The sequence below is a fragment of the Hippocampus guttulatus genome, chromosome 19 (assembly GCF_054856545.1).
Source record: "Hippocampus guttulatus isolate MCC_2025c chromosome 19, RoL_Hgut_1.0, whole genome shotgun sequence".
NCBI classification, from domain to species: Eukaryota; Metazoa; Chordata; class Actinopteri; order Syngnathiformes; family Syngnathidae; genus Hippocampus; species Hippocampus guttulatus.
In genome coordinates, this window is record NC_141279.1 from 12,887,204 (window position 1) to 12,915,102 (window position 27,899).

At 44.5% G+C, this 27,899-nt stretch overlaps 34 non-coding genes across 34 annotated transcripts; all 34 read left to right on the forward strand.

The window, feature by feature from the left end:
* Nucleotides 1–851: 851 nt before the first annotated feature.
* On the forward strand, nucleotides 852–924 carry trnaf-gaa (transfer RNA phenylalanine (anticodon GAA)). Its single transcript has one exon. It is a non-coding gene; the product is annotated as a tRNA-Phe (tRNA).
* Nucleotides 925–1,391: 467 nt separating this feature from the next.
* On the forward strand, nucleotides 1,392–1,464 carry trnaf-gaa (transfer RNA phenylalanine (anticodon GAA)). Its single transcript has one exon. It is a non-coding gene; the product is annotated as a tRNA-Phe (tRNA).
* A 944-nt stretch (nucleotides 1,465–2,408) lies between these two features.
* On the forward strand, nucleotides 2,409–2,481 carry trnaf-gaa (transfer RNA phenylalanine (anticodon GAA)). The gene has a single exon. It is a non-coding gene; the product is annotated as a tRNA-Phe (tRNA).
* Nucleotides 2,482–3,491: 1,010 nt separating this feature from the next.
* trnaf-gaa (transfer RNA phenylalanine (anticodon GAA)) lies at nucleotides 3,492–3,564 on the forward strand. Its single transcript has one exon. It is a non-coding gene; the product is annotated as a tRNA-Phe (tRNA).
* Nucleotides 3,565–3,696: 132 nt separating this feature from the next.
* On the forward strand, nucleotides 3,697–3,769 carry trnaf-gaa (transfer RNA phenylalanine (anticodon GAA)). The gene has a single exon. It is a non-coding gene; the product is annotated as a tRNA-Phe (tRNA).
* Nucleotides 3,770–5,253: 1,484 nt separating this feature from the next.
* Nucleotides 5,254–5,326, forward strand: trnaf-gaa (transfer RNA phenylalanine (anticodon GAA)). The gene has a single exon. It is a non-coding gene; the product is annotated as a tRNA-Phe (tRNA).
* Nucleotides 5,327–6,336: 1,010 nt separating this feature from the next.
* Nucleotides 6,337–6,409, forward strand: trnaf-gaa (transfer RNA phenylalanine (anticodon GAA)). The gene has a single exon. It is a non-coding gene; the product is annotated as a tRNA-Phe (tRNA).
* A 609-nt stretch (nucleotides 6,410–7,018) lies between these two features.
* On the forward strand, nucleotides 7,019–7,091 carry trnaf-gaa (transfer RNA phenylalanine (anticodon GAA)). The gene has a single exon. It is a non-coding gene; the product is annotated as a tRNA-Phe (tRNA).
* Nucleotides 7,092–7,918: 827 nt separating this feature from the next.
* Nucleotides 7,919–7,991, forward strand: trnaf-gaa (transfer RNA phenylalanine (anticodon GAA)). The gene has a single exon. It is a non-coding gene; the product is annotated as a tRNA-Phe (tRNA).
* A 1,011-nt stretch (nucleotides 7,992–9,002) lies between these two features.
* On the forward strand, nucleotides 9,003–9,075 carry trnaf-gaa (transfer RNA phenylalanine (anticodon GAA)). Its single transcript has one exon. It is a non-coding gene; the product is annotated as a tRNA-Phe (tRNA).
* A 944-nt stretch (nucleotides 9,076–10,019) lies between these two features.
* trnaf-gaa (transfer RNA phenylalanine (anticodon GAA)) lies at nucleotides 10,020–10,092 on the forward strand. Its single transcript has one exon. It is a non-coding gene; the product is annotated as a tRNA-Phe (tRNA).
* Nucleotides 10,093–11,244: 1,152 nt separating this feature from the next.
* Nucleotides 11,245–11,317, forward strand: trnaf-gaa (transfer RNA phenylalanine (anticodon GAA)). Its single transcript has one exon. It is a non-coding gene; the product is annotated as a tRNA-Phe (tRNA).
* A 609-nt stretch (nucleotides 11,318–11,926) lies between these two features.
* trnaf-gaa (transfer RNA phenylalanine (anticodon GAA)) lies at nucleotides 11,927–11,999 on the forward strand. The gene has a single exon. It is a non-coding gene; the product is annotated as a tRNA-Phe (tRNA).
* A 132-nt stretch (nucleotides 12,000–12,131) lies between these two features.
* On the forward strand, nucleotides 12,132–12,204 carry trnaf-gaa (transfer RNA phenylalanine (anticodon GAA)). Its single transcript has one exon. It is a non-coding gene; the product is annotated as a tRNA-Phe (tRNA).
* Nucleotides 12,205–12,671: 467 nt separating this feature from the next.
* Nucleotides 12,672–12,744, forward strand: trnaf-gaa (transfer RNA phenylalanine (anticodon GAA)). The gene has a single exon. It is a non-coding gene; the product is annotated as a tRNA-Phe (tRNA).
* A 467-nt stretch (nucleotides 12,745–13,211) lies between these two features.
* Nucleotides 13,212–13,284, forward strand: trnaf-gaa (transfer RNA phenylalanine (anticodon GAA)). The gene has a single exon. It is a non-coding gene; the product is annotated as a tRNA-Phe (tRNA).
* A 467-nt stretch (nucleotides 13,285–13,751) lies between these two features.
* trnaf-gaa (transfer RNA phenylalanine (anticodon GAA)) lies at nucleotides 13,752–13,824 on the forward strand. Its single transcript has one exon. It is a non-coding gene; the product is annotated as a tRNA-Phe (tRNA).
* Nucleotides 13,825–14,830: 1,006 nt separating this feature from the next.
* On the forward strand, nucleotides 14,831–14,903 carry trnaf-gaa (transfer RNA phenylalanine (anticodon GAA)). The gene has a single exon. It is a non-coding gene; the product is annotated as a tRNA-Phe (tRNA).
* Nucleotides 14,904–15,847: 944 nt separating this feature from the next.
* trnaf-gaa (transfer RNA phenylalanine (anticodon GAA)) lies at nucleotides 15,848–15,920 on the forward strand. Its single transcript has one exon. It is a non-coding gene; the product is annotated as a tRNA-Phe (tRNA).
* A 947-nt stretch (nucleotides 15,921–16,867) lies between these two features.
* Nucleotides 16,868–16,940, forward strand: trnaf-gaa (transfer RNA phenylalanine (anticodon GAA)). The gene has a single exon. It is a non-coding gene; the product is annotated as a tRNA-Phe (tRNA).
* Nucleotides 16,941–18,092: 1,152 nt separating this feature from the next.
* Nucleotides 18,093–18,165, forward strand: trnaf-gaa (transfer RNA phenylalanine (anticodon GAA)). Its single transcript has one exon. It is a non-coding gene; the product is annotated as a tRNA-Phe (tRNA).
* A 609-nt stretch (nucleotides 18,166–18,774) lies between these two features.
* trnaf-gaa (transfer RNA phenylalanine (anticodon GAA)) lies at nucleotides 18,775–18,847 on the forward strand. Its single transcript has one exon. It is a non-coding gene; the product is annotated as a tRNA-Phe (tRNA).
* A 132-nt stretch (nucleotides 18,848–18,979) lies between these two features.
* trnaf-gaa (transfer RNA phenylalanine (anticodon GAA)) lies at nucleotides 18,980–19,052 on the forward strand. Its single transcript has one exon. It is a non-coding gene; the product is annotated as a tRNA-Phe (tRNA).
* A 467-nt stretch (nucleotides 19,053–19,519) lies between these two features.
* Nucleotides 19,520–19,592, forward strand: trnaf-gaa (transfer RNA phenylalanine (anticodon GAA)). Its single transcript has one exon. It is a non-coding gene; the product is annotated as a tRNA-Phe (tRNA).
* Nucleotides 19,593–21,281: 1,689 nt separating this feature from the next.
* Nucleotides 21,282–21,354, forward strand: trnaf-gaa (transfer RNA phenylalanine (anticodon GAA)). The gene has a single exon. It is a non-coding gene; the product is annotated as a tRNA-Phe (tRNA).
* A 606-nt stretch (nucleotides 21,355–21,960) lies between these two features.
* Nucleotides 21,961–22,033, forward strand: trnaf-gaa (transfer RNA phenylalanine (anticodon GAA)). The gene has a single exon. It is a non-coding gene; the product is annotated as a tRNA-Phe (tRNA).
* Nucleotides 22,034–22,500: 467 nt separating this feature from the next.
* Nucleotides 22,501–22,573, forward strand: trnaf-gaa (transfer RNA phenylalanine (anticodon GAA)). Its single transcript has one exon. It is a non-coding gene; the product is annotated as a tRNA-Phe (tRNA).
* Nucleotides 22,574–23,040: 467 nt separating this feature from the next.
* trnaf-gaa (transfer RNA phenylalanine (anticodon GAA)) lies at nucleotides 23,041–23,113 on the forward strand. Its single transcript has one exon. It is a non-coding gene; the product is annotated as a tRNA-Phe (tRNA).
* Nucleotides 23,114–24,124: 1,011 nt separating this feature from the next.
* Nucleotides 24,125–24,197, forward strand: trnaf-gaa (transfer RNA phenylalanine (anticodon GAA)). Its single transcript has one exon. It is a non-coding gene; the product is annotated as a tRNA-Phe (tRNA).
* A 944-nt stretch (nucleotides 24,198–25,141) lies between these two features.
* Nucleotides 25,142–25,214, forward strand: trnaf-gaa (transfer RNA phenylalanine (anticodon GAA)). Its single transcript has one exon. It is a non-coding gene; the product is annotated as a tRNA-Phe (tRNA).
* Nucleotides 25,215–26,366: 1,152 nt separating this feature from the next.
* trnaf-gaa (transfer RNA phenylalanine (anticodon GAA)) lies at nucleotides 26,367–26,439 on the forward strand. Its single transcript has one exon. It is a non-coding gene; the product is annotated as a tRNA-Phe (tRNA).
* Nucleotides 26,440–27,048: 609 nt separating this feature from the next.
* Nucleotides 27,049–27,121, forward strand: trnaf-gaa (transfer RNA phenylalanine (anticodon GAA)). The gene has a single exon. It is a non-coding gene; the product is annotated as a tRNA-Phe (tRNA).
* Nucleotides 27,122–27,253: 132 nt separating this feature from the next.
* Nucleotides 27,254–27,326, forward strand: trnaf-gaa (transfer RNA phenylalanine (anticodon GAA)). Its single transcript has one exon. It is a non-coding gene; the product is annotated as a tRNA-Phe (tRNA).
* A 467-nt stretch (nucleotides 27,327–27,793) lies between these two features.
* Nucleotides 27,794–27,866, forward strand: trnaf-gaa (transfer RNA phenylalanine (anticodon GAA)). The gene has a single exon. It is a non-coding gene; the product is annotated as a tRNA-Phe (tRNA).
* Nucleotides 27,867–27,899: the final 33 nt, after the last annotated feature.

The following is a 27,899-nucleotide window of genomic DNA, read 5'->3' on the forward strand; positions in this document are numbered from 1 at the left end:
GATAAGATCCCATTAATTGACTGGTTAAGAGGCCCTAGTTAAAGCTATAAGGAGGAGGAATAGGAATTGATTCTTTGTTGCGATGACTGTATGAAACTGTGTCCTTTATCTTGCTGTTGTGATTTTGGCCAATAAGATCTCATTAATCGACTGGTGAAAAGGCCTGAGGACACTCCACAAGAGGCTGAAATAGCTCAGTTGGGAGAGCGTTAGACTGAAGATTTAAAGGTCCCTGCTTCAAACCCGGGTTTCGGCATGTGAGGCACAGAATTCATTTCTATGTTGCGATTACTGTATGACGCGGTGTTCATTGACTCACTGTTGTTTCGTCCGATAAGATCCCATTAATTGACTGGTGAAAAGGGCTGAAGAAACTCCACAACAGGCTGAAATAGCTCAGTTGTGAGACCGTTTGTCTGAAGATTTTAAGGTTCCTGGTTTTCGGCATGACGAGCACAGAAACTTTTTCTTTCATGCAATTACTGGACTTCAATGTGTCATTTGACTCACTTTTGTGATTTTGGCCGATAAGATCCCATTAATTGACTGGTTAAGAGGGCCTAGTTAAAGCTATAAGGAGGAGGAATCGGAATTGACTGCGATTGGCTGGCAACTGATTCAGGGTGTCCCCCGCCTACTGCCCGGAGACGGCTGGGATAGAATCCAGCACCCCCCGCGACCCTAGTGAGGATCAAGCGGTTCGGAAAATGGATGGATGGATGGATGAATCGGAATTGATTCTTTGTTGCAATGACTGGATGACACTGTGTCCTTTATCTTGCTGCTGTGATTTTGGCCAATAATATGTCATTAATCGACTGGTGAAAAGGCCTGAGGAAACTCAGCAAGAGGCCGAAATAGCTCAGTTGGGAGAGCGTTAGACTGAAGATCTAAAGGTCCCTGGTTCAAACCCGGGTTTCGGCATGTGAGGCACAGAATTCATTTCTAAGTTGCGATTAATGTATGACGCTGTGTCCCTTGACTCACTGTTATTGTTTTGTCCGATAAGATCTCATTAATTGACTGGTGAAAAGGGCTGAAGAAACTCCACAAGAGGCTAAAATAGCTCAGTTGTGAGACCGTTCGTCTGAGAATCATAAGGTTTCTGCTTCAACCCTGGTTTTCGGCATGTAGAGCACAGAAACTTTTTCTTTCATGCAATTACTGGACGTCAATGTGTCATTTGACTCACTTTTGTGATTTTGGCCGATAAGATCCTATTAATTAACTGGTGAAGAGGGCCTAGTTAAAGCTATAAGGAGGAGGAATCGGAATTGATTCTTTGTTGCGATGACTGTATGACGCTGTGTTCTTTGTCTTGCTGTTGTGATTTTGGCCAATAAGATCTCATTAATCGACTGGTGAAAAGGCCTGAGGAAACTCCACAAGAGGCCGAAATAGCTCAGTTGGGAGAGCGTTAGACTGAAGATTTAAAAGTCCCTGGTTCAAACCCGGGTTTCGGCATGTGAGGCACAGAATTCATTTCTATGTTGCGATTACTGTATGATGCAGTGTTCATTGCCTCACTGTTGTTGTTTTGTCCGATAAGATCCCATTAATTGACTGGTGAAAAGGGATGAAGAAACTCCACAAGAGGCTAAAATAGCTCAGTTGTGAGACCGTTCGTCTGAGAATCGTAAGGTTTCTTCTTCAACCGTGGTTTTCGGCATGTAGAGCACAGAAACTTTTTCTTTCATGCAATTACTGGACTTCAATGTGTCATTTGACTCACTTTTGTGATTTTGGCCGATAAGATCCCATTAATTGACTGGTTAAGAGGCCCTAGTTAAAGCTATAAGGAGGAGGAATAGGAATTGATTCTTTGTTGCGATGACTGTATGAAACTGTGTCCTTTATCTTGCTGTTGTGATTTTGGCCAATAAGATCTCATTAATCGACTGGTGAAAAGGGCTGAAGAACCTCCACAACAGGCTGAAATAGCTCAGTTGTGAGACCGTTTGTCAGAACATTTTAAGGTTTCTGGTTCAACCCTGGTTTTCGGCATGACGAGCACAGAAACTTTTTCTTTCATGCAATTACTGGACTTCAATGTGTCATTTGACTCACTTTTGTGATTTTGGCTGATAAGATCCCATTAATTGACTGGTTAAGAGGGCCTAGTTAAAGCTATAAGGAGGAGGAATCGGAATTGACTGCGATTGGCTGGCAACTGATTCAGGGTGTCCCCCGCCTACTGCCCGGAGACGGCTGGGATAGGCTCCAGCACCCCCCGCGACCCTAGTGAGGATCAAGCGGTTCGGAAAATGGATGGGTGGATGGATGAATCGGAATTGATTCTTTGTTGCAATGACTGGATGACACTGTGTCCTTTATCTTGTTGTTGTGATTTTGGCCAATAATATGTCATTAATCGACTGGTGAAAAGGCCTGAGGAAACTCCGCAAGAGGCCGAAATAGCTCAGTTGGGAGAGCGTTAGACTGAAGATCTAAAGGTCCCTGGTTCAAACCCGGGTTTCGGCATGTGAGGCACAGAATTCATTTCTATGTTGCGATTAATGTATGACGCTGTGTCCGTTGACTCACTGTTGTTGTCGTTTTGTCCGATAAGATCTCATTAATTGACTGGTGAAAAGGGCTGAAGAAACTCCACAAGAGGCTAAAATAGCTCAGTTGTGAGACCGTTAGTCTGAGAATCTTAAGGTTTCTGGTTCAACCGTGGTTTTCGGCACGTAGAGCACAGAAACTTTTTCTTTCATGCAATTACTGGACTTCAATGTGTCATTTGACTCACTTTTGTGATTTTGGCCGATAAGATCCCATTAATTGAGTGGTTAAGAGGGCCTAGTTAAAGCTATAAGGCGGAGGAATCGGAATTGATTCTTTGTTGCGATGACTGTATGACGCTGTGTCCTTTGACTTGCTGTTGTGATTTTGGCCAATAAGATCCCATTAATCGACTGGTGAAAAGGCCTGAGGAACCTCCACATGAGGCTGAAATAGCTCAGTTGGGAGAGCGTTAGACTGAAGATCGAAAGGTCCCTTGTTCAAACCCGGGTTTCGGCATGTGAGGCACAGAATTCATTTCTATGTTGCGATTACTGTATGACGCTGTGTCCATTGACTCACTGTTTTTGTTTTGTCCGATAAGATCCCATTAATTGACTGGTGAAAAGGGCTGAAGAAACTCCACAACAGGCTGAAATAGCTCAGTTGTGAGACAGTTCGTCTGAAGATTTTAAGGTTTCTGCTTCAACCGGGGTTTTCGGCATGTAGAGCAGAGAAACTTTTTCTTTCATGCAATTACTGGACTTCAATGTGTCATTTGACTCACTTTTGTGATTTTGGCCGATAAGATCCCATTAATTGACTGGTTAAGAGGCCCTAGTTAAAGCTATAAGGAGGAGGAATAGGAATTGATTCTTTGTTGCGATGACTGTATGAAACTGTGTCCTTTATCTTGCTGTTGTGACTTTGGCCAATAAGATCTCATTAATCGACTGGTGAAAAGGCCTGAGGACACTCCACAAAAGGCTGAAATAGCTCAGTTGGGAGAGCGTTAGACTGAAGATCTAAAGGTCCCTGGTTCAAACCCGGGTTTCGGCATGTGAGGCACAGTATTCATTTCTATGTTGCGATTACTGTATGACGCACTGTTCATTGACTCACTGTTGTTGTTTTGTCCGATAAGATCCCATTAATTGACTGGTGAAAAGGGCTGAAGAACCTCCACATGAGGCTGAAATAGCTCAGTTGGGAGAGCGTTAGACTGAAGATCTAAAGGTCCCTGGTTCAAACCCGGGTTTCGGCATGTGAGGCACAGAATTCATTTCTAAGTTGCGATTAATGTATGACGCTGCGTCCCTTGACTCACTGTTGTTGTTTTGTCCGATAAGATCTCATTAATTGACTGGTGAAAAGGGCTGAAGAAACTCCACAAGAGGCTAAAATAGCTCAGTTGTGAGACCGTTCGTCTGAGAATCATAAGGTTTCTGCTTCAACCCTGGTTTTCGGCATGTAGAGCACAGAAACTTTTTCTTTCATGCAATTACTGGACGTCAATGTGTCATTTGACTCACTTTTGTGATTTTGGCCGATAAGATCCTATTAATTAACTGGTGAAGAGGGCCTAGTTAAAGCTATAGGGAGGAGGAATCGGAATTGATTCTTTGTTGCGATGACTGTATGACGCTGTGTTCTTTGTCTTGCTGTTGTGATTTTGGCCAATAAGATCTCATTAATCGACTGGTGAAAAGGCCTGAGGAAACTCCACAAGAGGCCGAAATAGCTCAGTTGGGAGAGCGTTAGACTGAAGATTTAAAAGTCCCTGGTTCAAACCCGGGTTTCGTCATGTGAGGCACAGAATTCATTTCTATGTTCCGATTACTGTATGATGCAGTGTTCATTGCCTCACTGTTGTTGTTTTGTCCGATAAGATCCCATTAATTGACTGGTGAAAAGGGATGAAGAAACTCCACAAGAGGCTAAAATAGCTCAGTTGTGAGACCGTTCGTCTGAGAATCGTAAGGTTTCTTCTTCAACCGTGGTTTTCGGCATGTAGAGCACAGAAACTTTTTCTTTCATGCAATTATTGGACTTCAATGTGTCATTTGACTCACTTTTGTGATTTTGGCCGATAAGATCCCATTAATTGACTGGTTAAGAGGCCCTAGTTAAAGCTATAAGGAGGAGGAATAGGAATTGATTCTTTGTTGCGATGACTGTATGAAACTGTGTCCTTTATCTTGCTGTTGTGATTTTGGCCAATAAGATCTCATTAATCGACTGGTGAAAAGGGCTGAAGAACCTCCACAACAGGCTGAAATAGCTCAGTTGTGAGACCGTTTGTCAGAACATTTTAAGGTTTCTGGTTCAACCCTGGTTTTCGGCATGACGAGCACAGAAACTTTTTCTTTCATGCAATTACTGGACTTCAATGTGTCATTTGACTCACTTTTGTGATTTTGGCTGATAAGATCCCATTAATTGACTGGTTAAGAGGGCCTAGTTAAAGCTATAAGGAGGAGGAATCGGAATTGACTGCGATTGGCTGGCAACTGATTCAGGGTGTCCCCCGCCTACTGCCCGGAGACGGCTAGGATAGAATCCAGCACCCCCCGCGACCCTAGTGAGGATCAAGCGGTTCGGAAAATGGATGGGTGGATGGATGAATCGGAATTGATTCTTTGTTGCAATGACTGGATGACACTGTGTCCTTTATCTTGCTGTTGTGATTTTGGCCAATAATATGTCATTAATCGACTGGTGAAAAGGCCTGAGGAAACTCCGCAAGAGGCCGAAATAGCTCAGTTGGGAGAGCGTTAGACTGAAGATCTAAAGGTCCCTGGTTCAAACCCGGGTTTCGGCATGTGAGGCACAGAATTCATTTCTATGTTGCGATTAATGTATGACGCTGTGTCCGTTGACTCACTGTTGTTGTCGTTTTGTCCGATAAGATCTCATTAATTGACTGGTGAAAAGGGCTGAAGAAACTCCACAAGAGGCTAAAATAGCTCAGTTGTGAGACCGTTAGTCTGAGAATCTTAAGGTTTCTGGTTCAACCGTGGTTTTCGGCACGTAGAGCACAGAAACTTTTTCTTTCATGCAATTACTGGACTTCAATGTGTCATTTGACTCACTTTTGTGATTTTGGCCGATAAGATCCCATTAATTGAGTGGTTAAGAGGGCCTAGTTAAAGCTATAAGGCGGAGGAATCGGAATTGATTCTTTGTTGCGATGACTGTATGACGCTGTGTCCTTTGACTTGCTGTTGTGATTTTGGCCAATAAGATCCCATTAATCGACTGGTGAAAAGGCCTGAGGACCCTCCACATGAGGCTGAAATAGCTCAGTTGGGAGAGCGTTAGACTGAAGATTGAAAGGTCCCTTGTTCAAACCCGGGTTTCGGCATGTGAGGCACAGAATTCATTTCTATGTTGCGATTACTGTATGACGCTGTGTCCATTGACTCACTGTTTTTGTTTTGTCCGATAAGATCCCATTAATTGACTGGTGAAAAGGGCTGAAGAAACTCCACAACAGGCTGAAATAGCTCAGTTGTGAGACAGTTCGTCTGAAGATTTTAAGGTTTCTGCTTCAACCGGGGTTTTCGGCATGTAGAGCAGAGAAACTTTTTCTTTCATGCAATTACTGGACTTCAATGTGTCATTTGACTCACTTTTGTGATTTTGGCCGATAAGATCCCATTAATTGACTGGTTAAGAGGCCCTAGTTAAAGCTATAAGGAGGAGGAATAGGAATTGATTCTTTGTTGCGATGACTGTATGAAACTGTGTCCTTTATCTTGCTGTTGTGACTTTGGCCAATAAGATCTCATTAATCGACTGGTGAAAAGGCCTGAGGACACTCCACAAAAGGCTGAAATAGCTCAGTTGGGAGAGCGTTAGACTGAAGATCTAAAGGTCCCTGGTTCAAACCCGGGTTTCGGCATGTGAGGCACAGTATTCATTTCTATGTTGCGATTACTGTATGACGCACTGTTCATTGACTCACTGTTGTTGTTTTGTCCGATAAGATCCCATTAATTGACTGGTGAAAAGGGCTGAAGAACCTCCACAACAGGCTGAAATAGCTCAGTTGTGAGACCGTTTGTCTGAAGATTTTAAGGTTTCTGGTTCAACCCTGGTTTTCGGCATGACGAGCACAGAAACTTTTTCTTTCATGCAATTACTGGACTTCAATGTGTCATTTGACTCACTTTTTTGATTTTGGCTGATAAGATCCCATTAATTGACTGGTTAAGAGGGCCTAGTTAAAGCTATAAGGAGGAGGAATCGGAATTGACTGCGATTGGCTGGCAACTGATTCAGGGTGTCCCCCGCCTACTGCCCGGAGACGGCTGGGATAGGCTCCAGCACCCCCCGCGACCCTAGTGAGGATCAAGCGGTTCGGAAAATGGATGGATGGATGGATGAATCGGAATTGATTCTTTGTTGCAATGACTGGATGACACTGTGTCCTTTATCTTGCTGTTGTGATTTTGGCCAATAATATGTCATTAATCGACTGGTGAAAAGGCCTGAGGAAACTCCGCAAGAGGCCGAAATAGCTCAGTTGGGAGAGCGTTAGACTGAAGATCTAAAGGTCCCTGGTTCAAACCCGGGTTTCGGCATGTGAGGCACGGAATTCATTTCTAAGTTGCGATTAATGTATGACGCTGTGTCCGTTGACTCACTGTTGTTGTTTTGTCCGATAAGATCTCATTAATTGACTGGTGAAAAGGGCTGAAGAAACTCCACAAGAGGCTAAAATAGCTCAGTTGTGAGACCGTTCGTCTGAGAATCATAAGGTTTCTGCTTCAACCGTGGTTTTCGGCATGTAGAGCACAGAAACTTTTTCTTTCATGCAATTACTGGACTTCAGTGGTTAGCACGTCGGCTTCACAGTGCAGAGGTACCGGGTTCGATTCCAGCTCCGGCCTCCCTGTGTGGAGTTTGCATGTTCTCCCCGGGCCTGCGTGGGTTTTCTCCGGGTGCTCCGGTTTCCTCCCACGTTCCAAAAACATGCATGGCAGGCTGATTGGTCGCTCTAAATTGTCCCTAGGTGTGAGTGTGGGCGTGGATGGTTGTTCGTCTCTGTGTGCCCTGCGATTGGCTGGCAACTGATTCAGGGTGTCCCCCGCCTACTGCCCGGAGATGGCTGGGATAGGCTCCAGCACCCCCCGCGACCCTAGTGAGGATCAAGCGGTTCGGAAAATGGATGGATGGAATTACTGGACTTCAATGTGTCATTTGACTCACTTTTGTGATTTTGGCCGATAAGATCCTATTAATTAACTGGTGAAGAGGGCCTAGTTAAAGCTATAAGGAGGAGGAATCGGAATTGATTCTTTGTTGCGATTACTGTATGACGCTGTGTTCTTTGTCTTGCTGTTGTGATTTTGGCCAATAAGATCTCATTAATCGACTGGTGAAAAGGCCTGAGGAAACTCCACAAGAGGCCGAAATAGCTCAGTTGGGAGAGCGTTAGACTGAAGATCTAAAGGTCCCTGGTTCAAACCCGGGTTTTGACATGTGAGGCACAGAATTCATTTCTATGTTGCGATTAAGATAAGATAAGAAAACCTTTTTCTAGTCTCGCAATGGAGAAATTCCCAATTCACAGCAGCAAAGTTATGAAAGGAAGAAGTAGAACAACAAAATATAGGAGCTGCTGGAAAGGCAGCCACTCACGCGGCGCCATTTTGAAGTCAAAATAACAAAAATAACACAACACAACACATAGGACACAGACAGTCATGCAATCTTCGCCACTTTTCTGCATACACTTTGTCTGAAGCAGTTGTAGATGAAAGAGGAGAATATCAAAGTGTCCTTTCACCAGTGGATCAGAGACGTCATGCTGAAAATGTGCACACGTCTGCTACAAGCTAAGTTTTGAAAGCAAACACGAAGCTGTAGCGTCCATTGACGAAAAGAGATGAGTTCACTTCTCCTGTCCCACGTAATCCGCTTCAAACTCCAAGCCGCGACTCCCAGTTCCAAATCCGCATCCGCGCTCCGCGCTAACGCTCCTTTCTTCTCATCGTTGGCTCCTCAAGACTTACATCCATCCAGCCGCAGACCGTTCAACAGCACCAATCTCTCCGCTGAACAAAGCGGGGCTGTGAAAAATGCTGCCCATTACAGGCGCAAGACACAAGCGCCCCGGACTGTCCAGCAACGACAGTCAAATGGCGCCGACATTCCTCTCAGTCAAAAACAGTGCTGGTATACCCATGCTGCCGAGAAGGCGCAACCACCGAGCACAGTCTCCTCCTTGATGAATGTCGTGGCCAACAAATGCTGGAAAAAGTCCACATCAGGTCCACACGACGTAAACAACACAAAGTGACAAAACAAACACAAAAACAACAAAAAAAGCAAGGCTCATGAGAGCACTTGCTGACGGCTGCCTACTCGGGTGCCATCTTGACTTCAAAGACTACTGTATGACGCTGTGTCCATTGACTCACTGTTGTTTTTTTGTCCGATAAGATCCCATTAATTGACTGGTGAAAAGGCCTGAGGAAACTCAGCAAGAGGCTGAAATAGCTCAGTTGGGAGAGCGTTAGACTGAAGATCTAAAGGTCCCTGGTTCAAACCCGGGTTTCGGCATGTGAGGCACAGAATTCATTTCTATGTTGCGATTAATGTATGACGCTGTGTCCGTTGACTCACTGTTGTTGTTTTGTCCGATAAGATCTCATTAATTGACTGGTGAAAAGGGCTGAAGAAACTCCACAAGAGGCTAAAATAGCTCAGTTGTGAGACCGTTCGTCTGAGAATCATAAGGTTTCTGCTTCAACCGTGGTTTTCGGCATGTAGAGCACAGAAACTTTTTCTTTCATGCAATTACTGGACTTCAATGTGTCATTTGACTCACTTTTGTGATTTTGGCCGATAAGATCCCATTAATTGACTGGTTAAGAGGCCCTAGTTAAAGCTATAAGGAGGAGGAATAGGAATTGATTCTTTGTTGCGATGACTGTATGAAACTGTGTCCTTTATCTTGCTGTTGTGATTTTGGCCAATAAGATCTCATTAATCGACTGGTGAAAAGGGCTGAAGAACCTCCACAACAGGCTGAAATAGCTCAGTTGTGAGACCGTTTGTCAGAACATTTTAAGGTTTCTGGTTCAACCCTGGTTTTCGGCATGACGAGCACAGAAACTTTTTCTTTCATGCAATTACTGGACTTCAATGTGTCATTTGACTCACTTTTGTGATTTTGGCTGATAAGATCCCATTAATTGACTGGTTAAGAGGGCCTAGTGAAAGCTATAAGGAGGAGGAATCGGAATTGACTGCGATTGGCTGGCAACTGATTCAGGGTGTCCCCCGCCTACTGCCCGGAGACGGCTGGGATAGGCTCCAGCACCCCCCGCGACCCTAGTGAGGATCAAGCGGTTCGGAAAATGGATGGGTGGATGGATGAATCGGAATTGATTCTTTGTTGCAATGACTGGATGACACTGTATCCTTTATCTTGCTGTTGTGATTTTGGCCAATAATATGTCATTAATCGACTGGTGAAAAGGCCTGAGGAAACTCCGCACGAGGCCGAAATAGCTCAGTTGGGAGAGCGTTAGACTGAAGATCTAAAGGTCCCTGGTTCAAACCCGGGTTTCGGCATGTGAGGCACAGAGTTCATTTCTATGTTGCGATTAATGTATGACGCTGTGTCCGTTGACTCACTGTTGTTGTCCTTTTGTCCGATAAGATCTCATTAATTGACTGGTGAAAAGGGCTGAAGAAACTCCACAAGAGGCTAAAATAGCTCAGTTGTGAGACCGTTAGTCTGAGAATCTTAAGGTTTCTGGTTCAACCGTGGTTTTCGGCACGTAGAGCACAGAAACTTTTTCTTTCATGCAATTACTGGACTTCAATGTGTCATTTGACTCACTTTTGTGATTTTGGCCGATAAGATCCCATTAATTGAGTGGTTAAGAGGGCCTAGTTAAAGCTATAAGGCGGAGGAATCGGAATTGATTCTTTGTTGCGATGACTGTATGACGCTGTGTCCTTTGACTTGCTGTTGTGATTTTGGCCAATAAGATCCCATTAATCGACTGGTGAAAAGGCCTGAGGAACCTCCACATGAGGCTGAAATAGCTCAGTTGGGAGAGCGTTAGACTGAAGATCGAAAGGTCCCTTGTTCAAACCCGGGTTTCGGCATGTGAGGCACAGAATTCATTTCTATGTTGCGATTACTGTATGACGCTGTGTCCAATGACTCACTGTTTTTGTTTTGTCCGATAAGATCCCATTAATTGACTGGTGAAAAGGGCTGAAGAAACTCCACAACAGGCTGAAATAGCTCAGTTGTGAGACAGTTCGTCTGAAGATTTTAAGGTTTCTGCTTCAACCGGGGTTTTCGGCATGTAGAGCAGAGAAACTTTTTCTTTCATGCAATTACTGGACTTCAATGTGTCATTTGACTCACTTTTGTGATTTTGGCCGATAAGATCCCATTAATTGACTGGTTAAGAGGGCCTAGTTAAAGCTATAAGGAGGAGGAATCGGAATTGACTGCGATTGGCTGGCAACTGATTCAGGGCGTCCCCCGCCTACTGCCCAGAGACGGCTGGGATAGGCTCCAGCACCCCCCGCGACCCTAGTGAGGATCAAGCGGTTCGGAAAATGGATGGATGGATGGATGAATCGGTATTGATTCTTTGTTGCAATGACTGGATGACACTGTGTCCTTTATCTTGCTGTTGTGATTTTGGCCAATAATATGTCATTAATCGACTGGTGAAAAGGCCTGAGGAAACTCTGCAAGAGGCCGAAATAGCTCAGTTGGGAGAGCGTTAGACTGAAGATCTAAAGGTCCCTGGTTCAAACCCAGGTTTCGGCATGTGAGGCACAGAATTCATTTCTATGTTGCGATTACTGTATGACGCAGTGTTCATTGACTCACTGTTGTTGTTTTGTCCGATAAGATCCCATTAATTGACTGGTGAAAAGGGCTGAAGAACCTCCACAACAGGCTGAAATAGCTCAGTTGTGAGACCGTTTGTCTGAAGATTTTAAGGTTTCTGGTTCAACCCTGGTTTTCGGCATGACGAGCACAGAAACCTTTTCTTTCATGCAATTACTGGACTTCAATGTGTCATTTGACTCACTTTTGTGATTTTGGCTGATAAGATCCCATTAATTGACTGGTTAAGAGGGCCTAGTTAAAGCTATAAGGAGGAGGAATCGGAATTGACTGCGATTGGCTGGCAACTGATTCAGGGTGTCCCCCGCCTACTGCCCGGAGACGGCTGGGATAGGCTCCAGCACCCCCCGCGACCCTAGTGAGGATCAAGCGGTTCGGAAAATGGATGGATGGATGGATGAATCGGAATTGATTCTTTGTTGCAATGACTGGATGGCACTGTGTCCTTTATCTTGCTGCTGTGATTTTGGCCAATAATATGTCATTAATCGACTGGTGTAAAGGCCTGAGGAAACTCCTCAAGAGGCCGAAATAGCTCAGTTGGGAGAGCATTAGACTGAAGATCTAAAGGTCCCTGGTTCAAACCCGGGTTTCGGCATGTAAGGCACAGAATTCATTTCTATGTTGTGATTACTGTATGACGCTGTGTCCATTGACTCACTGCTGTTGTTTTGTCCGATAAGATCCCATTAATTGACTGGTGAAAAGGGCTGAAGAAACTCCACAAGAGGCTGAAATAGCTCAGTTGGGAGAGCGTTAGACTGAAGATCTAAAGGTCCCTGGTTCAAACCCGGGTTTCGGCATGTGAGGCACAGAATTCATTTCTATGTTGCGACTACTGTCTGACACGGTGTTCATTGACTCACTGTTGTTGTTTTGTCCGATAAGATCCCATTAATTGACTGGTGAAAAGGGATGAAGAAACTCCACAAGAGGCTAAAATAGCTCAGTTGTGAGACCGTTCGTCTGAGAATCGTAAGGTTTCTTCTTCAACCGTGGTTTTCGGCATGTAGAGCACAGAAACTTTTTCTTTCATGCAATTACTGGACTTCAATGTGTCATTTGACTCACTTTTGTGATTTTGGCCGATAAGATCCTATTAATTAACTGGTGAAGAGGGCCTAGTTAAAGCTATAAGGAGGAGCAATCGGAATTGATTCTTTGTTGCGATGACTGTATGACGCTGTGTTCCTTGTCTTGCTGTTGTGATTTTGGCCAATAAGATCTCATTAATCGACTGGTGAAAAGGCCTGAGGAAACTCCGCAAGAGGCCGAAATAGCTCAGTTGGGAGAACGTTAGACTGAAGATCTAAAGTTCCCTGGTTCAAACCCGGGTTTCGGCATGTGAGGCACAGAATTCATTTCAATGTTGCGATTACTGTATGACGCAGTGTTCATTGCCTCACTGTTGTTGTTTTGTCCGATAAGATCCCATTAATTGACTGGTGAAAAGGGCTGAAGAAACTCCACAACAGGCTGAAATAGCTCAGTTGTGAGACCGTTTGTCTGAACATTTTAAGGTTTCTGGTTCAACCCTGGTTTTCGGCATGAAGAGCACAGAAACTTTTTCTTTCATGCAATTACTGGACTTCAATGTGTCATTTGACTCACTTTTGTGATTTTGGCCGATAAGATCCTATTAATTAACTGGTGAAGAGGGCCTAGTTAAAGCTATAAGGAGGAGCAATCGGAATTGATTCTTTGTTGCGATGACTGTATGACGCTGTGTTCCTTGTCTTGCTGTTGTGATTTTGGCCAATAATATGTCATTAATCGACTGGTGAAAAGGCCTGAGGAAACTCCGCAAGAGGCCGAAATAGCTCAGTTGGGAGAGCGTTAGACTGAAGATCTAAAGGTCCCTGGTTCAAACCCGGGTTTCGGCATGTGAGGCACGGAATTCATTTCTAAGTTGCGATTAATGTATGACGCTGTGTCCGTTGACTCACTGTTGTTGTTTTGTCCGATAAGATCTCATTAATTGACTGGTGAAAAGGGCTGAAGAAACTCCACAAGAGGCTAAAATAGCTCAGTTGTGAGACCGTTCGTCTGAGAATCATAAGGTTTCTGCTTCAACCGTGGTTTTCGGCATGTAGAGCACAGAAACTTTTTCTTTCATGCAATTACTGGACTTCAATGTGTCATTTGACTCACTTTTGTGATTTTGGCCGATAAGATCCTATTAATTAACTGGTGAAGAGGGCCTAGTTAAAGCTATAAGGAGGAGGAATCGGAATTGATTCTTTGTTGCGATTACTGTATGACGCTGTGTTCTTTGTCTTGCTGTTGTGATTTTGGCCAATAAGATCTCATTAATCGACTGGTGAAAAGGCCTGAGGAAACTCCACAAGAGGCCGAAATAGCTCAGTTGGGAGAGCGTTAGACTGAAGATCTAAAGGTCCCTGGTTCAAACCCGGGTTTTGACATGTGAGGCACAGAATTCATTTCTATGTTGCGATTAAGATAAGAAAACCTTTTTCTAGTCTCGCAATGGAGAAATTCCCAATTCACAGCAGCAAAGTTATGAAAGGAAGAAGTAGAACAACAAAATATAGGAGCTGCTGGAAAGGCAGCCACTCACGCGGCGCCATTTTGAAGTCAAAATAACAAAAATAACACAACACAACACATAGGACACAGACAGTCATGCAATCTTCGCCACTTTTCTGCATACACTTTGTCTGAAGCAGTTGTAGATGAAAGAGGAGAATATCAAAGTGTCCTTTCACCAGTGGATCAGAGACGTCATGCTGAAAATGTGCACACGTCTGCTACAAGCTAAGTTTTGAAAGCAAACACGAAGCTGTAGCGTCCATTGACGAAAAGAGATGAGTTCACTTCTCCTGTCCCACGTAATCCGCTTCAAACTCCAAGCCGCGACTCCCAGTTCCAAATCCGCATCCGCGCTCCGCGCTAACGCTCCTTTCTTCTCATCGTTGGCTCCTCAAGACTTACATCCATCCAGCCGCAGACCGTTCAACAGCACCAATCTCTCCGCTGAACAAAGCGGGGCTGTGAAAAATGCTGCCCATTACAGGCGCAAGACACAAGCGCCCCGGACTGTCCAGCAACGACAGTCAAATGGCGCCGACATTCCTCTCAGTCAAAAACAGTGCTGGTATACCCATGCTGCCGAGAAGGCGCAACCACCGAGCACAGTCTCCTCCTTGATGAATGTCGTGGCCAACAAATGCTGGAAAAAGTCCACATCAGGTCCACACGACGTAAACAACACAAAGTGACAAAACAAACACAAAAACAACAAAAAAAGCAAGGCTCATGAGAGCACTTGCTGACGGCTGCCTACTCGGGTGCCATCTTGACTTCAAAGACTACTGTATGACGCTGTGTCCATTGACTCACTGCTGTTTTTTTGTCCGATAAGATCCCATTAATTGACTGGTGAAAAGGCCTGAGGAAACTCCGCAAGAGGCTGAAATAGCTCAGTTGGGAGAGCGTTAGACTGAAGATCTAAAGGTCCCTGGTTCAAACCCGGGTTTCGGCATGTGAGGCACAGAATTCATTTCTATGTTGCGATTAATGTATGACGCTGTGTCCGTTGACTCACTGTTGTTGTTTTGTCCGATAAGATCTCATTAATTGACTGGTGAAAAGGGCTGAAGAAACTCCACAAGAGGCTAAAATAGCTCAGTTGTGAGACCGTTCGTCTGAGAATCATAAGGTTTCTGCTTCAACCGTGGTTTTCGGCATGTAGAGCACAGAAACTTTTTCTTTCATGCAATTACTGGACTTCAATGTGTCATTTGACTCACTTTTGTGATTTTGGCCGATAAGATCCCATTAATTGACTGGTTAAGAGGCCCTAGTTAAAGCTATAAGGAGGAGGAATAGGAATTGATTCTTTGTTGCGATGACTGTATGAAACTGTGTCCTTTATCTTGCTGTTGTGATTTTGGCCAATAAGATCTCATTAATCGACTGGTGAAAAGGGCTGAAGAACCTCCACAACAGGCTGAAATAGCTCAGTTGTGAGACCGTTTGTCAGAACATTTTAAGGTTTCTGGTTCAACCCTGGTTTTCGGCATGACGAGCACAGAAACTTTTTCTTTCATGCAATTACTGGACTTCAATGTGTCATTTGACTCACTTTTGTGATTTTGGCTGATAAGATCCCATTAATTGACTGGTTAAGAGGGCCTAGTGAAAGCTATAAGGAGGAGGAATCGGAATTGACTGCGATTGGCTGGCAACTGATTCAGGGTGTCCCCCGCCTACTGCCCGGAGACGGCTGGGATAGGCTCCAGCACCCCCCGCGACCCTAGTGAGGATCAAGCGGTTCGGAAAATGGATGGGTGGATGGATGAATCGGAATTGATTCTTTGTTGCAATGACTGGATGACACTGTGTCCTTTATCTTGCTGTTGTGATTTTGGCCAATAATATGTCATTAATCGACTGGTGAAAAGGCCTGAGGAAACTCCGCACGAGGCCGAAATAGCTCAGTTGGGAGAGCGTTAGACTGAAGATCTAAAGGTCCCTGGTTCAAACCCGGGTTTCGGCATGTGAGGCACAGAGTTCATTTCTATGTTGCGATTAATGTATGACGCTGTGTCCGTTGACTCACTGTTGTTGTCGTTTCGTCCGATAAGATCTCATTAATTGACTGGTGAAAAGGGCTGAAGAAACTCCACAAGAGGCTAAAATAGCTCAGTTGTGAGACCGTTAGTCTGAGAATCATAAGGTTTCTGCTTCAACCGTGGTTTTCGGCATGTAGAGCACAGAAACTTTTTCTTTCATGCAATTACTGGACTTCAATGTGTCATTTGACTCACTTTTGTGATTTTGGCCGATAAGATCCCATTAATTGACTGGTTAAGAGGCCCTAGTTAAAGCTATAAGGAGGAGGAATAGGAATTGATTCTTTGTTGCGATGACTGTATGAAACTGAGTCCTTTATCTTGCTGTTGTGATTTTGGCCAATAAGATCTCATTAATCGACTGGTGAAAAGGGCTGAAGAACCTCCACAACAGGCTGAAATAGCTCAGTTGTGAGACCGTTTGTCAGAACATTTTAAGGTTTCTGGTTCAACCCTGGTTTTCGGCATGACGAGCACAGAAACTTTTTCTTTCATGCAATTACTGGACTTCAATGTGTCATTTGACTCACTTTTGTGATTTTGGCTGATAAGATCCCATTAATTGACTGGTTAAGAGGGCCTAGTGAAAGCTATAAGGAGGAGGAATCGGAATTGACTGCGATTGGCTGGCAACTGATTCAGGGTGTCCCCCGCCTACTGCCCGGAGACGGCTGGGATAGGCTCCAGCACCCCCCGCGACCCTAGTGAGGATCAAGCGGTTCGGAAAATGGATGGGTGGATGGATGAATCGGAATTGATTCTTTGTTGCAATGACTGGATGACACTGTGTCCTTTATCTTGCTGTTGTGATTTTGGCCAATAATATGTCATTAATCGACTGGTGAAAAGGCCTGAGGAAACTCCGCACGAGGCCGAAATAGCTCAGTTGGGAGAGCGTTAGACTGAAGATCTAAAGGTCCCTGGTTCAAACCCGGGTTTCGGCATGTGAGGCACAGAGTTCATTTCTATGTTGCGATTAATGTATGACGCTGTGTCCGTTGACTCACTGTTGTTGTCGTTTTGTCCGATAAGATCTCATTAATTGACTGGTGAAAAGGGCTGAAGAAACTCCACAAGAGGCTAAAATAGCTCAGTTGTGAGACCGTTAGTCTGAGAATCTTAAGGTTTCTGGTTCAACCGTGGTTTTCGGCACGTAGAGCACAGAAACTTTTTCTTTCATGCAATTACTGGACTTCAATGTGTCATTTGACTCACTTTTGTGATTTTGGCCGATAAGATCCCATTAATTGAGTGGTTAAGAGGGCCTAGTTAAAGCTATAAGGCGGAGGAATCGGAATTGATTCTTTGTTGCGATGACTGTATGACGCTGTGTCCTTTGACTTGCTGTTGTGATTTTGGCCAATAAGATCCCATTAATCGACTGGTGAAAAGGCCTGAGGAACCTCCACATGAGGCTGAAATAGCTCAGTTGGGAGAGCGTTAGACTGAAGATCGAAAGGTCCCTTGTTCAAACCCGGGTTTCGGCATGTGAGGCACAGAATTCATTTCTATGTTGCGATTACTGTATGACGCTGTGTCCAATGACTCACTGTTTTTGTTTTGTCCGATAAGATCCCATTAATTGACTGGTGAAAAGGGCTGAAGAAACTCCACAACAGGCTGAAATAGCTCAGTTGTGAGACAGTTCGTCTGAAGATTTTAAGGTTTCTGCTTCAACCGGGGTTTTCGGCATGTAGAGCAGAGAAACTTTTTCTTTCATGCAATTACTGGACTTCAATGTGTCATTTGACTCACTTTTGTGATTTTGGCCGATAAGATCCCATTAATTGACTGGTTAAGAGGGCCTAGTTAAAGCTATAAGGAGGAGGAATCGGAATTGACTGCGATTGGCTGGCAACTGATTCAGGGCGTCCCCCGCCTACTGCCCAGAGACGGCTGGGATAGGCTCCAGCACCCCCCGCGACCCTAGTGAGGATCAAGCGGTTCGGAAAATGGATGGATGGATGGATGAATCGGTATTGATTCTTTGTTGCAATGACTGGATGACACTGTGTCCTTTATCTTGCTGTTGTGATTTTGGCCAATAATATGTCATTAATCGACTGGTGAAAAGGCCTGAGGAAACTCTGCAAGAGGCCGAAATAGCTCAGTTGGGAGAGCGTTAGACTGAAGATCTAAAGGTCCCTGGTTCAAACCCAGGTTTCGGCATGTGAGGCACAGAATTCATTTCTATGTTGCGATTACTGTATGACGCAGTGTTCATTGACTCACTGTTGTTGTTTTGTCCGATAAGATCCCATTAATTGACTGGTGAAAAGGGCTGAAGAACCTCCACAACAGGCTGAAATAGCTCAGTTGTGAGACCGTTTGTCTGAAGATTTTAAGGTTTCTGGTTCAACCCTGGTTTTCGGCATGACGAGCACAGAAACCTTTTCTTTCATGCAATTACTGGACTTCAATGTGTCATTTGACTCACTTTTGTGATTTTGGCTGATAAGATCCCATTAATTGACTGGTTAAGAGGGCCTAGTTAAAGCTATAAGGAGGAGGAATCGGAATTGACTGCGATTGGCTGGCAACTGATTCAGGGTGTCCCCCGCCTACTGCCCGGAGACGGCTGGGATAGGCTCCAGCACCCCCCGCGACCCTAGTGAGGATCAAGCGGTTCGGAAAATGGATGGATGGATGGATGAATCGGAATTGATTCTTTGTTGCAATGACTGGATGGCACTGTGTCCTTTATCTTGCTGCTGTGATTTTGGCCAATAATATGTCATTAATCGACTGGTGTAAAGGCCTGAGGAAACTCCTCAAGAGGCCGAAATAGCTCAGTTGGGAGAGCATTAGACTGAAGATCTAAAGGTCCCTGGTTCAAACCCGGGTTTCGGCATGTAAGGCACAGAATTCATTTCTATGTTGTGATTACTGTATGACGCTGTGTCCATTGACTCACTGCTGTTGTTTTGTCCGATAAGATCCCATTAATTGACTGGTGAAAAGGGCTGAAGAAACTCCACAAGAGGCTGAAATAGCTCAGTTGGGAGAGCGTTAGACTGAAGATCTAAAGGTCCCTGGTTCAAACCCGGGTTTCGGCATGTGAGGCACAGAATTCATTTCTATGTTGCGACTACTGTCTGACACGGTGTTCATTGACTCACTGTTGTTGTTTTGTCCGATAAGATCCCATTAATTGACTGGTGAAAAGGGATGAAGAAACTCCACAAGAGGCTAAAATAGCTCAGTTGTGAGACCGTTCGTCTGAGAATCGTAAGGTTTCTTCTTCAACCGTGGTTTTCGGCATGTAGAGCACAGAAACTTTTTCTTTCATGCAATTACTGGACTTCAATGTGTCATTTGACTCACTTTTGTGATTTTGGCCGATAAGATCCTATTAATTAACTGGTGAAGAGGGCCTAGTTAAAGCTATAAGGAGGAGCAATCGGAATTGATTCTTTGTTGCGATGACTGTATGACGCTGTGTTCCTTGTCTTGCTGTTGTGATTTTGGCCAATAAGATCTCATTAATCGACTGGTGAAAAGGCCTGAGGAAACTCCGCAAGAGGCCGAAATAGCTCAGTTGGGAGAACGTTAGACTGAAGATCTAAAGTTCCCTGGTTCAAACCCGGGTTTCGGCATGTGAGGCACAGAATTCATTTCAATGTTGCGATTACTGTATGACGCAGTGTTCATTGCCTCACTGTTGTTGTTTTGTCCGATAAGATCCCATTAATTGACTGGTGAAAAGGGCTGAAGAAACTCCACAACAGGCTGAAATAGCTCAGTTGTGAGACCGTTTGTCTGAACATTTTAAGGTTTCTGGTTCAACCCTGGTTTTCGGCATGAAGAGCACAGAAACTTTTTCTTTCATGCAATTACTGGACTTCAATGTGTCATTTGACTCACTTTTGTGATTTTGGCCGATAAGATCCCATTAATTGACTGGTTAAGAGGGCCTAGTTAAAGCTATAAGGAGGAGGAATCGGAATTGACTGCGATTGGCTGGCAACTGATTCAGGGTGTCCCCCGCCTACTGCCCGGAGACGGCTGGGATAGGCTCCAGCACCCCCCGCGACCCTAGTGAGGATCAAGCGGTTCGGAAAATGGATGGATGGATGGATGAATCGGTATTGATTCTTTGTTGCAATGACTGGATGACACTGTGTCCTTTATCTTGCTGTTGTGATTTTGGCCAATAATATGTCATTAATCGACTGGTGAAAAGGCCTGAGGAAACTCCGCAAGAGGCCGAAATAGCTCAGTTGGGAGAGCGTTAGAATGAAGATCTAAAGATCCCTGGTTCAAACCTGGGTTTCGGCATGTGAGGCACAGAATACATTTCTATGTTGTGATTACTGTATGACGCTGTGTCCATTGACTCACTGTTGTTGTTTTGTCCGATAAGATCCCATTAATTGACTGGTGAAAAGGGCTGAAGAAACTCCACAAGAGGCTAAAAAAGCTCAGTTGTGAGACCGTTAGTCTGAGAATCTTAAGGTTTCTGGTTCAACCGTGGTTTTCGGCACGTAGAGCACAGAAACTTTTTCTTTCATGCAATTACTGGACTTCAATGTGTCATTTGACTCACTTTTGTGATTTTGGCCGATAAGATCCCATTAATTGAGTGGTTAAGAGGGCCTAGTTAAAGCTATAAGGCGGAGGAATCGGAATTGATTCTTTGTTGCGATGACTGTATGACGCTGTGTCCTTTGACTTGCTGTTGTGATTTTGGCCAATAAGATCCCATTAATCGACTGGTGAAAAGGCCTGAGGAACCTCCACATGAGGCTGAAATAGCTCAGTTGGGAGAGCGTTAGACTGAAGATCGAAAGGTCCCTTGTTCAAACCCGGGTTTCGGCATGTGAGGCACAGAATTCATTTCTATGTTGCAATTACTGTATGACGCTGTGTCCATTGACTCACTGTTTTTGTTTTGTCCGATAAGATCCCATTAATTGACTGGTGAAAAGGGCTGAAGAAACTCCACAACAGGCTGAAATAGCTCAGTTGTGAGACAGTTCGTCTGAAGATTTTAAGGTTTCTGCTTCAACCGGGGTTTTCGGCATGTAGAGCAGAGAAACTTTTTCTTTCATGCAATTACTGGACTTCAATGTGTCATTTGACTCACTTTTGTGATTTTGGCCGATAAGATCCCATTAATTGACTGGTTAAGAGGCCCTAGTTAAAGCTATAAGGAGGAGGAATAGGAATTGATTCTTTGTTGCGATGACTGTATGAAACTGTGTCCTTTATCTTGCTGTTGTGACTTTGGCCAATAAGATCTCATTAATCGACTGGTGAAAAGGCCTGAGGACACTCCACAAAAGGCTGAAATAGCTCAGTTGGGAGAGCGTTAGACTGAAGATCTAAAGGTCCCTGGTTCAAACCCGGGTTTCGGCATGTGAGGCATAGTATTCATTTCTATGTTGCGATTACTGTATGACGCACTGTTCATTGACTCACTGTTGTTGTTTTGTCCGATAAGATCCCATTAATTGACTGGTGAAAAGGGCTGAAGAAACTCCACAACAGGCTGAAGTAGCTCAGTTGTGAGACCGTTTGTCTGAAGATTTTAAGGTTTCTGCTTCAACCGGGGTTTTCGGCATGTAGAGCAGAGAAACTTTTTCTTTCATGCAATTACTGGACTTCAATGTGTCATTTGACTCACTTTTGTGATTTTGGCCGATAAGATCCCATTAATTGATTGGTTAAGAGGGCCTAGTTAAAGCTATAAGGAGGAGGAATCGGAATTGACTGCGATTGGCTGGCAACTGATTCAGGGCGTCCCCCGCCTACTGCCCGGAGACGGCTGGGATAGGCTCCAGCACCCCCCGCGACCCTAGTGAGGATCAAGCGGTTCGGAAAATGGATGGATGGATGGATGAATCGGAATTGATTCTTTGTTGCAATGACTGGATGACACTGTGTCCTTTATCTTGCTGCTGTGATTTTGGCCAATATGTCATTAATCGACTGGTGAAAAGGCCTGAGGAAACTCAGCAAGAGGCCGAAATAGCTCAGTTGGGAGAGCGTTAGACTGAAGATCTAAAGGTCCCTGGTTCAAACCCGGGTTTCGGCATGTGAGGCACAGAGTTCATTTCTATGTTGCGATTACTGTATGACGCAGTGTTCATTGACTCACTGTTGTTGTTTTGTCCGATAAGATCTCATTAATTGACTGGTGAAAAGGGCTGAAGAAACTCCACAAGAGGCTAAAATAGCTCAGTTGTGAGACCGTTCGTCTGAGAATCATAAGGTTTCTGCTTCAACCGTGGTTTTCGGCATGTAGAGCACAGAAACGTTTTCTTTCATGCAATTACTGGACTTCAATGTGTCATTTGACTCACTTTTGTGATTTTGGCCGATAACATCCTATTAATTAACTGGTGAAGAGGGCCTAGTTAAAGCTATAAGGAGGAGGAATCGGAATTGATTCTTTGTTGCGATGACTGTGTGACGCTGTGTTCCTTGTCTTGCTGTTGTGATGTTGGCCAATAATATGTCATTAATCGACTGGTGAAAAGGCCTGAGGAAACTCCGCAAGAGGCCGAAATAGCTCAGTTGGGAGAGCGTTAGACTGAAGATCTAAAGGTCCCTGGTTCAAACCCGGGTTTCGGCATGTGAGGCACAGAATTCATTTCTAAGTTGCGATTAATGTATGACGCTGTGTCCGTTGACTCACTGTTGTTGTTTTGTCCGATAAGATCTCATTAATTGACTGGTGAAAAGGGCTGAAGAAACTCCACAAGAGGCTAAAATAGCTCAGTTGTGAGACCGTTCGTCTGAGAATCATAAGGTTTCTGCTTCAACCGTGGTTTTCGGCATGTAGAGCACAGAAACTTTTTCTTTCATGCAATTACTGGACTTCAATGTGTCATTTGACTCACTTTTGTGATTTTGGCCGATAAGATCCTATTAATTAACTGGTGAAGAGGGCCTAGTTAAAGCTATAAGGAGGAGGAATCGGAATTGATTCTTTGTTGCGATTACTGTATGACGCTGTGTTCTTTGTCTTGCTGTTGTGATTTTGGCCAATAAGATCTCATTAATCGACTGGTGAAAAGGCCTGAGGAAACTCCACAAGAGGCCGAAATAGCTCAGTTGGGAGAGCGTTAGACTGAAGATCTAAAGGTCCCTGGTTCAAACCCGGGTTTTGACATGTGAGGCACAGAATTCATTTCTATGTTGCGATTAAGATAAGATAAGAAAACCTTTTTCTAGTCTCGCAATGGAGAAATTCCCAATTCACAGCAGCAAAGTTATGAAAGGAAGAAGTAGAACAACAAAATATAGGAGCTGCTGGAAAGGCAGCCACTCACGCGGCGCCATTTTGAAGTCAAAATAACAAAAATAACACAACACAACACATAGGACACAGACAGTCATGCAATCTTCGCCACTTTTCTGCATACACTTTGTCTGAAGCAGTTGTAGATGAAAGAGGAGAATATCAAAGTGTCCTTTCACCAGTGGATCAGAGACGTCATGCTGAAAATGTGCACACGTCTGCTACAAGCTAAGTTTTGAAAGCAAACACGAAGCTGTAGCGTCCATTGACGAAAAGAGATGAGTTCACTTCTCCTGTCCCACGTAATCCGCTTCAAACTCCAAGCCGCGACTCCCAGTTCCAAATCCGCATCCGCGCTCCGCGCTAACGCTCCTTTCTTCTCATCGTTGGCTCCTCAAGACTTACATCCATCCAGCCGCAGACCGTTCAACAGCACCAATCTCTCCGCTGAACAAAGCGGGGCTGTGAAAAATGCTGCCCATTACAGGCGCAAGACACAAGCGCCCCGGACTGTCCAGCAACGACAGTCAAATGGCGCCGACATTCCTCTCAGTCAAAAACAGTGCTGGTATACCCATGCTGCCGAGAAGGCGCAACCACCGAGCACAGTCTCCTCCTTGATGAATGTCGTGGCCAACAAATGCTGGAAAAAGTCCACATCAGGTCCACACGACGTAAACAACACAAAGTGACAAAACAAACACAAAAACAACAAAAAAAGCAAGGCTCATGAGAGCACTTGCTGACGGCTGCCTACTCGGGTGCCATCTTGACTTCAAAGACTACTGTATGACGCTGTGTCCATTGACTCACTGTTGTTTTTTTGTCCGATAAGATCCCATTAATTGACTGGTGAAAAGGCCTGAGGAAACTCCGCAAGAGGCTGAAATAGCTCAGTTGGGAGAGCGTTAGACTGAAGATCTAAAGGTCCCTGGTTCAAACCCGGGTTTCGGCATGTGAGGCACAGAATTCATTTCTATGTTGCGATTAATGTATGACGCTGTGTCCGTTGACTCACTGTTGTTGTTTTGTCCGATAAGATCTCATTAATTGACTGGTGAAAAGGGCTGAAGAAACTCCACAAGAGGCTAAAATAGCTCAGTTGTGAGACCGTTCGTCTGAGAATCATAAGGTTTCTGCTTCAACCGTGGTTTTCGGCATGTAGAGCACAGAAACTTTTTCTTTCATGCAATTACTGGACTTCAATGTGTCATTTGACTCACTTTTGTGATTTTGGCCGATAAGATCCCATTAATTGACTGGTTAAGAGGCCCTAGTTAAAGCTATAAGGAGGAGGAATAGGAATTGATTCTTTGTTGCGATGACTGTATGAAACTGTGTCCTTTATCTTGCTGTTGTGATTTTGGCCAATAAGATCTCATTAATCGACTGGTGAAAAGGGCTGAAGAACCTCCACAACAGGCTGAAATAGCTCAGTTGTGAGACCGTTTGTCAGAACATTTTAAGGTTTCTGGTTCAACCCTGGTTTTCGGCATGACGAGCACAGAAACTTTTTCTTTCATGCAATTACTGGACTTCAATGTGTCATTTGACTCACTTTTGTGATTTTGGCTGATAAGATCCCATTAATTGACTGGTTAAGAGGGCCTAGTGAAAGCTATAAGGAGGAGGAATCGGAATTGACTGCGATTGGCTGGCAACTGATTCAGGGTGTCCCCCGCCTACTGCCCGGAGACGGCTGGGATAGGCTCCAGCACCCCCCGCGACCCTAGTGAGGATCAAGCGGTTCGGAAAATGGATGGGTGGATGGATGAATCGGAATTGATTCTTTGTTGCAATGACTGGATGACACTGTATCCTTTATCTTGCTGTTGTGATTTTGGCCAATAATATGTCATTAATCGACTGGTGAAAAGGCCTGAGGAAACTCCGCACGAGGCCGAAATAGCTCAGTTGGGAGAGCGTTAGACTGAAGATCTAAAGGTCCCTGGTTCAAACCCGGGTTTCGGCATGTGAGGCACAGAGTTCATTTCTATGTTGCGATTAATGTATGACGCTGTGTCCGTTGACTCACTGTTGTTGTCCTTTTGTCCGATAAGATCTCATTAATTGACTGGTGAAAAGGGCTGAAGAAACTCCACAAGAGGCTAAAATAGCTCAGTTGTGAGACCGTTAGTCTGAGAATCTTAAGGTTTCTGGTTCAACCGTGGTTTTCGGCACGTAGAGCACAGAAACTTTTTCTTTCATGCAATTACTGGACTTCAATGTGTCATTTGACTCACTTTTGTGATTTTGGCCGATAAGATCCCATTAATTGAGTGGTTAAGAGGGCCTAGTTAAAGCTATAAGGCGGAGGAATCGGAATTGATTCTTTGTTGCGATGACTGTATGACGCTGTGTCCTTTGACTTGCTGTTGTGATTTTGGCCAATAAGATCCCATTAATCGACTGGTGAAAAGGCCTGAGGAACCTCCACATGAGGCTGAAATAGCTCAGTTGGGAGAGCGTTAGACTGAAGATCGAAAGGTCCCTTGTTCAAACCCGGGTTTCGGCATGTGAGGCACAGAATTCATTTCTATGTTGCGATTACTGTATGACGCTGTGTCCAATGACTCACTGTTTTTGTTTTGTCCGATAAGATCCCATTAATTGACTGGTGAAAAGGGCTGAAGAAACTCCACAACAGGCTGAAATAGCTCAGTTGTGAGACAGTTCGTCTGAAGATTTTAAGGTTTCTGCTTCAACCGGGGTTTTCGGCATGTAGAGCAGAGAAACTTTTTCTTTCATGCAATTACTGGACTTCAATGTGTCATTTGACTCACTTTTGTGATTTTGGCCGATAAGATCCCATTAATTGACTGGTTAAGAGGGCCTAGTTAAAGCTATAAGGAGGAGGAATCGGAATTGACTGCGATTGGCTGGCAACTGATTCAGGGCGTCCCCCGCCTACTGCCCAGAGACGGCTGGGATAGGCTCCAGCACCCCCCGCGACCCTAGTGAGGATCAAGCGGTTCGGAAAATGGATGGATGGATGGATGAATCGGTATTGATTCTTTGTTGCAATGACTGGATGACACTGTGTCCTTTATCTTGCTGTTGTGATTTTGGCCAATAATATGTCATTAATCGACTGGTGAAAAGGCCTGAGGAAACTCTGCAAGAGGCCGAAATAGCTCAGTTGGGAGAGCGTTAGACTGAAGATCTAAAGGTCCCTGGTTCAAACCCAGGTTTCGGCATGTGAGGCACAGAATTCATTTCTATGTTGCGATTACTGTATGACGCAGTGTTCATTGACTCACTGTTGTTGTTTTGTCCGATAAGATCCCGTTAATTGACTGGTGAAAAGGGCTGAAGAACCTCCACAACAGGCTGAAATAGCTCAGTTGTGAGACCGTTTGTCTGAAGATTTTAAGGTTTCTGGTTCAACCCTGGTTTTCGGCATGACGAGCACAGAAACCTTTTCTTTCATGCAATTACTGGACTTCAATGTGTCATTTGACTCACTTTTGTGATTTTGGCTGATAAGATCCCATTAATTGACTGGTTAAGAGGGCCTAGTTAAAGCTATAAGGAGGAGGAATCGGAATTGACTGCGATTGGCTGGCAACTGATTCAGGGTGTCCCCCGCCTACTGCCCGGAGACGGCTGGGATAGGCTCCAGCACCCCCCGCGACCCTAGTGAGGATCAAGCGGTTCGGAAAATGGATGGATGGATGGATGAATCGGAATTGATTCTTTGTTGCAATGACTGGATGGCACTGTGTCCTTTATCTTGCTGCTGTGATTTTGGCCAATAATATGTCATTAATCGACTGGTGTAAAGGCCTGAGGAAACTCCTCAAGAGGCCGAAATAGCTCAGTTGGGAGAGCATTAGACTGAAGATCTAAAGGTCCCTGGTTCAAACCCGGGTTTCGGCATGTAAGGCACAGAATTCATTTCTATGTTGTGATTACTGTATGACGCTGTGTCCATTGACTCACTGCTGTTGTTTTGTCCGATAAGATCCCATTAATTGACTGGTGAAAAGGGCTGAAGAAACTCCACAAGAGGCTGAAATAGCTCAGTTGGGAGAGCGTTAGACTGAAGATCTAAAGGTCCCTGGTTCAAACCCGGGTTTCGGCATGTGAGGCACGGAATTCATTTCTAAGTTGCGATTAATGTATGACGCTGTGTCCGTTGACTCACTGTTGTTGTTTTGTCCGATAAGATCTCATTAATTGACTGGTGAAAAGGGCTGAAGAAACTCCACAAGAGGCTAAAATAGCTCAGTTGTGAGACCGTTCGTCTGAGAATCATAAGGTTTCTGCTTCAACCGTGGTTTTCGGCATGTAGAGCACAGAAACTTTTTCTTTCATGCAATTACTGGACTTCAATGTGTCATTTGACTCACTTTTGTGATTTTGGCCGATAAGATCCTATTAATTAACTGGTGAAGAGGGCCTAGTTAAAGCTATAAGGAGGAGGAATCGGAATTGATTCTTTGTTGCGATTACTGTATGACGCTGTGTTCTTTGTCTTGCTGTTGTGATTTTGGCCAATAAGATCTCATTAATCGACTGGTGAAAAGGCCTGAGGAAACTCCACAAGAGGCCGAAATAGCTCAGTTGGGAGAGCGTTAGACTGAAGATCTAAAGGTCCCTGGTTCAAACCCGGGTTTTGACATGTGAGGCACAGAATTCATTTCTATGTTGCGAT